General features: G+C 36.8%; 1 protein-coding gene across 6 annotated transcripts in view; it reads left to right on the top strand.

Annotated features, from left to right (window-relative positions):
- Positions 1-283: 283 nt before the first annotated feature.
- The window catches only part of LOC106871985 (FMRFamide receptor), a 335494-nt gene continuing 327845 nt past the window's right edge, over positions 284-7932 (top strand). For 3 of the 6 annotated variants that reach the window (XM_014918781.3, XM_014918778.3, XM_014918776.3), the window contains exon 1: positions 5188-5745. The gene's annotated coding sequence lies outside the window, so the exon portion shown is untranslated. Of the gene's footprint in view, positions 1221-5187; positions 5746-7932 lie in introns of those variants that run through there. The other 3 variants (XM_014918777.3, XM_052969027.2, XM_014918779.3) reach the window with 3 other exon arrangements.

The following is a 7932-nucleotide window of genomic DNA, read 5'->3' as shown; positions in this document are numbered from 1 at the left end:
GGCTTAAACATTTTTTTAAACAATACTGGGGTTGATCCCTTCGACTAAAAACCCTTCAAGGCGGTGCCCCAGCATGGCCGCAGTCTAATGACTGACACAAGCAAAAGATAAAAGACAGCTATCAATGCGTCCGTACACGTACGTACATACACCAAATGCGCATGTGTGTGTTTACGAGTGAGCGTCTTAATAAATTTCTCTATGCGTTGTATGTCTTATTGAAGCTCTCTGTCAACATTTAATGAGTGTGTACTTTGGTATATGTGTCATAGTGTGGGTGGGTGCTCAAATGATTTATCAAACGGCCGGATTCTTGCCAGTAACCGTACGCATGTTAGCCATTTAGTATTTATATCATCATGAGAGTCTTTCTCAGTGTGACAGACACAGAGTGATGTAGTCACACATTAACGCTGCGTTTTTCGTTTTTCTATGCTAACGTGACGTGAAGGCATTTGATACTTCAGACTTCTCTAAGCTTATCTTTATTTGTGGAGTTAGACGTAGCTATGATTGTGTATATGTACGTACATATGTACGTGTAAGTATGCACGTGTGTATGTGTATGCATGTATAAGCATACGTAATGTATGCATATATAAGTACATATAAGTATGTATATGTGTGTATATATGCGTGTGTGGTTGTATTACGGATGTGGAGAGACACGTTCAAGGAAGCTGTAACTGGACTCTTCAAAAACTCCAAGAAGGCCTGACAGATAACAAATATTCATTGACATCAGCATTATAAATTAAATATTTATATACACATACGTATACATACATAAACACATCAATACACATATACATATATGTACATATACATGCACATATATTTATACATACATACATACATACATACATAAATACGTAATCGTGTGTGTTTGTGTGCGTGCGTTCGTGCGTGTACGTCCGTGCGTGCGCGCGCGCTGCGTATGTGAGATTGCGTGCTCTGTAAATAAATAAACACACACACACACACACACACACACACACACATATACATATATACATATACATAGTTCAGTGAGGATATATGTATGTGTGTGCGCGCATGGAAATTCGTATCTGTCAACATCCGTCGCTTCTTTACTCATCAGCTTAGCTGCTTCACCAACTACAGTCGCTTTGGAACTTCTTGTATCGGAATACCGGCAAAATAGCCGACTGGCACTACGGAACAAGAAAGCTTGACAAGAAGACAAACTAGCTACAGAGGTGATTATAATTCAACTTAACCTACTTCTGCTTCTCCCATTTCAACTGTTTATTACATAATGTTTATTAGTTAGATCCATTTATCATATGAATAGTTACATTCTTATTATAGATACATTGCTGTAAGGTGTATGACTGTTTTTTAAATCTATCTATCTATCTATCTATCTATCTATCTATCTATCTATCTATCTATCTATCTATCTATCTATCTTTCGCATTTTCTCTCTTTCTCTCTTCCTCTGTGTGTGCGTGTTTGTGTGTGTGTATACGCATAGTGGCGCATAAAGTTCTGTAGTGTTATTTATGTAGTGTTATCATGTGTGCATACATACACACGCATATATATATGTATATATATATATATATATATATATATATATATATACATACAAAATCCTCTCTCTCTCTCTCTATATATATATGTATCTACATCTATTCAATATATATATATATAAAGACATACATGGATGAATACACACACATACACACACACACACACACATATAAACACACAAATATTGAGTTGAGTTTACAAACATATTTCAGAGTTTATTTTAGTATGTATGTATGTACAGACGTATATGTGTGTGTGTGTGTGTGTGTGTATATATATATATATATATATATATATATATATATATATATATATATATATATATATATATATATTATTAAATATATATATATATATATATTTAATGATATATATATATAATAAATATATGTTATATATACATGCATGCATGCATGCATCCATACATACATACATACATACATACATACATACATATATACACGCATACAGTATACATACATATGCTTTTCTTCATTCAGAAAGGTTTTTGTCCGACGGTAACTATATTCTTGGACTGTTCCAAGCTATTAGTAACTTTTCACCGGCTGTGCTTCATATCCGGAGTTGTCACCATACATATCAAAGATCATATTAACACCTTGTTTAATGCCGTGTAATTTTCTCACATTGTAGGCTGAAATTCCGGAGTTCTTTCCCTTGTTTTCTTTTAGAATAATTTTCATTCACGTTAAATATATTCCTAATATTACAATTACTAGCTGAAACCTGTGCCATCAAAAAAGACGGCTAATTGTAGTAATATATATATATATATATATATATATATATATATATAAGGTACAAAATAAGCATAGATACAAACATTTACATACTTCCCTTGTATATGAACACACATACACACATATACTCACAGAGAGTTGAAACGCTGTTTGATTTTTCTTTTCGGCGTTGAATGTTCACCATTCGGTTTCCACTGCGCGCACACACACACACACACACACACAGACGCGCGCGCGCGCAATCACATGACTCCCTTTTATATACACACACATATACTCACGCAGAGTTGAAACGCACTTTGATTCTTTTTCACCGTAGAACTTCCATTATCCCACTACGAAGTTTGTCATCACCTCTTCCTTCCTTATTCATCTATTACCCCTTCCTTTCTCATTCATATGTTGTGACGGAGAAAAACACACGTGTATTATTATAGTAAATAATTCGACATGAAGAAATGTTTTTGTGATTCATTACATTGTCTCCTAGGCTTTACTTAACTTTATATTGGAATATTTCTTGGAAAAATTTCATATTTTTGCAATCACCAACACACACATACGTATGTATGTATGTATGTATGTATGTATGTACTCTTTACTCTGTACTCTTTTACTTGTTTCAGTCATTTGACTGTTGCCATGCTGGAGCACCGCCTTTAGTCGAGCAAATCGACTCCAGGACTTATTCTTTGTAAGCCTAGTACTTATTCTATCGGTGTCTTTTGCCGAACCGCTAATTGACGGGGACATAAACACACCAGCATCGGTTGTCAAGCAATGCTAGGGGGACAAACACAGACACACAAACATACACACACACACACATATATATACATATATACGACGGGCTTCTTTCAGTTCCCATCTACTAAATCCGCTCACAAGGCTTTGGTCGGTCCGAGGCTATAGTAGAAGACACTTGCCCAAGATGCCAAGCAGTGGGACTGAACCCGGAACCATGTGGTTGGTAAGCAAGCTACTTACCACACAGCCATGTATGAATGTTTGTATGTATGTCCTGAGTATGATTTTAAACTGTTTTTCGCTAACGGGGCTTTGGTATGGGAGTCCAAGGGCTTTGTGGAATGTGGGACCATCTCATAGTGACTTCTGAGTCGGAGTAGCAGCACCTATTTGAGCCGCAGCTATGGGTTTTCTAGCCTGTGAACCATATGACATGACGGAGCCCTAATTCTCATTAGAACATCCCTCTAGGAGACAGCAAACTCGTATAAAGAACTTCTAAAATTCAATTGCATTCTGATCTCCTCAAAACCCTGTTGTGACACTGGTTTTATAGCTGATTGCGCCAAAATGCAGTTTCAGTGTTGCGCAAATCCTCATCCATTTAAAACATATTCACGTTCACGTACTTCTTGAACTCTCGGAAAGGTTTGCATGGACTTTCTGAGTTTATGAAGTAGTCTTAATCGGTCACGAGTTGAATTACACCATGTACGTGTAGTTCGCTTCTGCTATTAATTAATCAAATTCTTCTGCTACGGAAGAAACTGGTTTCTAACAAAGATTCAATCCATCGTTGGAATGTAGATAACAGAAACAATGCCACATTTTAAACTTGAGAAAACTTTTGCATATTTTTACTGTTCCGCTTACAGATTATATTTGTAATCTGGAAATCAGTTTGTTGGTTTATTTTTTGAAAATCCAAGCTTATCCAGATTGTCAGTTACATTACATGTATGGCTGCGAGCTGCCGGAAAGGTTAGCGGTATTTCGTTTGTCTTTACGTTCTGAGTTCAATTTCCGGCAAGGTCAACTTTGCTTTTCATCCTTTGAGGGTTGAAAAATTAAGTACCAGTTGCGCACTGGGGGTCGAACTAATCGACTGGCCCCCTCCCTCAAAATTTCGGGTCAGGTGCCTAGAGTAGAAAAGTTACATTACATGTATGGATGTGTGTGTGTGTGTGTGTGTGCATGTGTGTATACATGCATACACACACATAGACACACATACACATTTACACATATGAGGAGAGGCGGGTGTGTTGGTTAAGAAGTTTGATTCGCAAATGTGTGGTTTCGGGTTCAGTACCTCAGCACGGCATCTTGGACATGTGTCTTCTATTATGGCTCCGGGTCGACCAATGCCTTGCCAATGAATTACGCTGTAGAATGCTGTGAAGACTGTCCTATATATATACATATATATATATATCTCTACTTATTTCGAAAAGATATGCTCTACATTGTTTTTTGTCCCCTCTGTGTTCGGCCCTGTGTGGCTAATAGAAAAACTTCTCTCTCGCTCTCTCTCTCTCTCTCTCTCTCTCTCTCTCTCTCTCTCTCTCTATATATATATATATATATATATATATATATATATATATATATATGTTTATGTATGTGTGTGTGTGTGTGGGTGTATGTCTGTCTGTCTGTATCATTGCGTATCTATCTATCTATCTATCTATCTATCTATCTATCTATCTATCTATCTATCTATCTTTTGTATCCTGTTAACTTGTCAGTTGACTAACAGATTTCGATAAAAGGGGGAAAATGAGAAAAAAAAAGTAAAATTCCATTCAAAAGGGATCAGGAAAAAAAAACAGACAGATAAATAGATAGATAGATAGATAGATAGATACATACATACATACATACATACATCAGACACATGCATAAATACATACATAAATACATACATACATAAATATATACATACATACACACAGAAATTCATACATACCTACAAAGAAAGAGGGAGAGAGAGAGAGAGAGAGAGAGAGAGAGAGAGAGAGAGAGAGAGAGAGAGAGAGAGAGAGAGAAAGAATGGAAAAGTAACAGAGAGAATGTGGATGAGAAAGAGAGTGAGAGAGAGAGAGTGAGAGAGAGAGAGTGAGAGAGAGAGAGAGAGAAAGAGAGTAAGAGAGAGAGAGAGAGAGTGAGAGAGAGAGAGAGAGAGAGAGGGCGAGAAAGGGTGACATTAATAGTGTTTATGTGAGTTCAAGTGCATGCTGATAGAGTTCCGCCACGCGATGGTTCGACATGCTAATAATAGCAACCAGATTCCCTGAAATTTTACCCAAATGTGTTATATATATATATGTATGTATATATATATGAAGGGAACAAAATATAAAGGGCAGTTATAGTCCTACGCAAAGAGTCCAAAAGAAGCGCTGATCACTGCTGCGAAGCTATTTATTATCTACCTGCTCGATCAGATTGTGCCTGGGGCTAAACAACACAAACAATAACGATAACAAACCAACCAAAAGCTGCAGCGGCAGCAGCAGCAGCAACATAATGACAGCAACAGCAACATCAGCAGCAGCAACATGCTGGCTCATTGCATATACACTGTAGTACGTTTGTACATGCACGTCAATAGATGAAGAATAACGTATTCATTATACGCAACATAACACTGGAAGCACTCGTACAAATATATTCCAAGGTAATCGTGTTTCTTCTCTTTCATCTTCTCTTTTTAAAGTTTACATGTGAGTTTATTGGGTACTTCATGTGTTTATATTGCGAGTGTTCACAGGCAGAGACTACTGGTAGCGCTTGTCTGTTTACTTGTCTGTCTCTCGATCTATTTGTCTCTCGATCTATTTGTCTCTCGATCTATTTGTCTCTCTGTCTATCTATCTATCTATCTATCTATCTATCTATCTATCTATCTATCTATCTATCTATCTATCTATCAGATTGTGTGATAATCTCGCGGTCTGTCACTTTATCCCTCTGTCAGTCCCTCCACCCATCTGTCTGTTTGTCTGTTTGTCTGTTTGTCTGTTTGTTCGTCTGTCTGTTTGTTCGTCTGTCTGTTTGTTTGCCCGTCTGTCTATCAATCTATCTATCTATCTATCTATCTACCTATCTATCTAATTGTCTCTCGGACACTCTGCTGATGTGTCCGTCTGTCTATCTATCTGTCTGTTTGTCCGTCTGTCTGTCCGTCCGTCTGTCTGTCTATCTATCTATTGATGCTGTCTATGCATGACTCCTCGTTCATCTTCACTTTCTTTCTTTCTTTCTTTCTTTCTTTCTTTCTTTCTTTCTTTCTTTCTTTCTTTCTTTCTTTCTTTCTTTCTTTCTTTCTTTCTTTCTTTCTCTCCTTCTTTCTTTCATTTTTTCTTTCCTTCTCTTTTTCTGTTTCTATATATAGATGCACACATGCATACATACCTAAACACACGCGCCCACAAGCACACACAAACGTATACACCCACGCGCACATACATGTATATATAAAAACGCGGGCGCGTTCACACATGGGCTTACATACCTGGGTCTCTGGTTTAGGTGCTCGCTTTGCAACCACATGGTTTCGGGCTCTGTCCCAGTACGCAGTTCCTCGGGGCACGTGTCTTCTGTTATAACCCAGGACATCGACCAATGGCTTGTGAGTGAATTTGATAGACGATGTATATGCACACACATACACACACATATGCATATATATATGTATATATATATATATATTTCTCCTTGTCTCCGTATTCTTTCTGTTGAAGAGCGTAGCTCGAAACGTCAAAGACTTTCCGTATTCCCGAGCGTCATACTAATAATTACTTTTGTTATTTACACCACCTGTCCTCGTCTGTTGTTATTTTTTGTATATTCTCCCATATATATATATATATATATATATATATATACATATATATATATATATATATATATATATATATATATATGTGCGTGTGTGTGTGTATATATATATATATATATATATATATATATATATATATATATATGTATACACACATATATATATATGTAGCTTGATAACTTTCTACATGTATCTATGTGTGTGTGTGTGTGCGTGTGCGTGCGTGTGTGTATGTTTTTGTGTCTCTTTGTGTGTTTGTTTCCCTTGACAACCGATGTTGGGGTGTTTAGTCCCCGTAACTTACCGGTTCGGCGAACGAGACGGATAGAATAAGTACTAGGCTTCCAAAGAATAAGTCCTGGGGTCGATTTGCTCGACTAAAGGCGGTGCTCCAGCATGGCCACAGTCAAATGACTGAAACAAGTAAAAGACTAAAAGAGCATCTACATATATGTATGTGTATAAGTAGAAAGACAGACAGACAGATAGATAGATAGATAGATAGATAGATAGATAGATAGATAGATAGATAGATAGATAGATAGATAGATAGATAGATATTCAGACAGATGGATAGAGAGATAAACATTTAGATGTAGATAACTTTCTTTATTGGTCACACAGGGCTGAACACAGAGGGGACAAATGCCAATATTGTGGAGATTTTCTTTTCGAAAATGAAAAAAAAAAGAGGGATGGCGGGTAAATAGGAAAGTAAAATTGTAGATAGATAGGTAAATAGATAGATAGATAGATCGATAGATAGATAGAAATCTGTAAACATCACTTCGTGTCGCTCTCCCATTTCGCATCAACTAACCCTGTCAGCATCTTCCTCCTTCTCTCTGTCTCTCTCTCACTCTCGCTTTCTTTACAAACATATATGTATCTATATATGAGTATTAAATATGTGTGTGTGTATACCTATGTGTGTGTGTATGCACATGTGTGTGTCAGCATGCGTGCGTTTAGTGTTAATGTAATGAAGAATTTATAACAACAGGAGGACACATAAACAAAAAA

The sequence above is a fragment of the Octopus bimaculoides genome, chromosome 6 (genome assembly GCF_046866305.1).
Source record: "Octopus bimaculoides isolate indiv1 chromosome 6, ASM4686630v1, whole genome shotgun sequence".
Taxonomy (NCBI): domain Eukaryota; kingdom Metazoa; phylum Mollusca; class Cephalopoda; order Octopoda; family Octopodidae; genus Octopus; species Octopus bimaculoides.
Note: the sequence above shows the minus strand (reverse complement) of the source record. Positions and strands in the feature narration are given on the sequence as shown.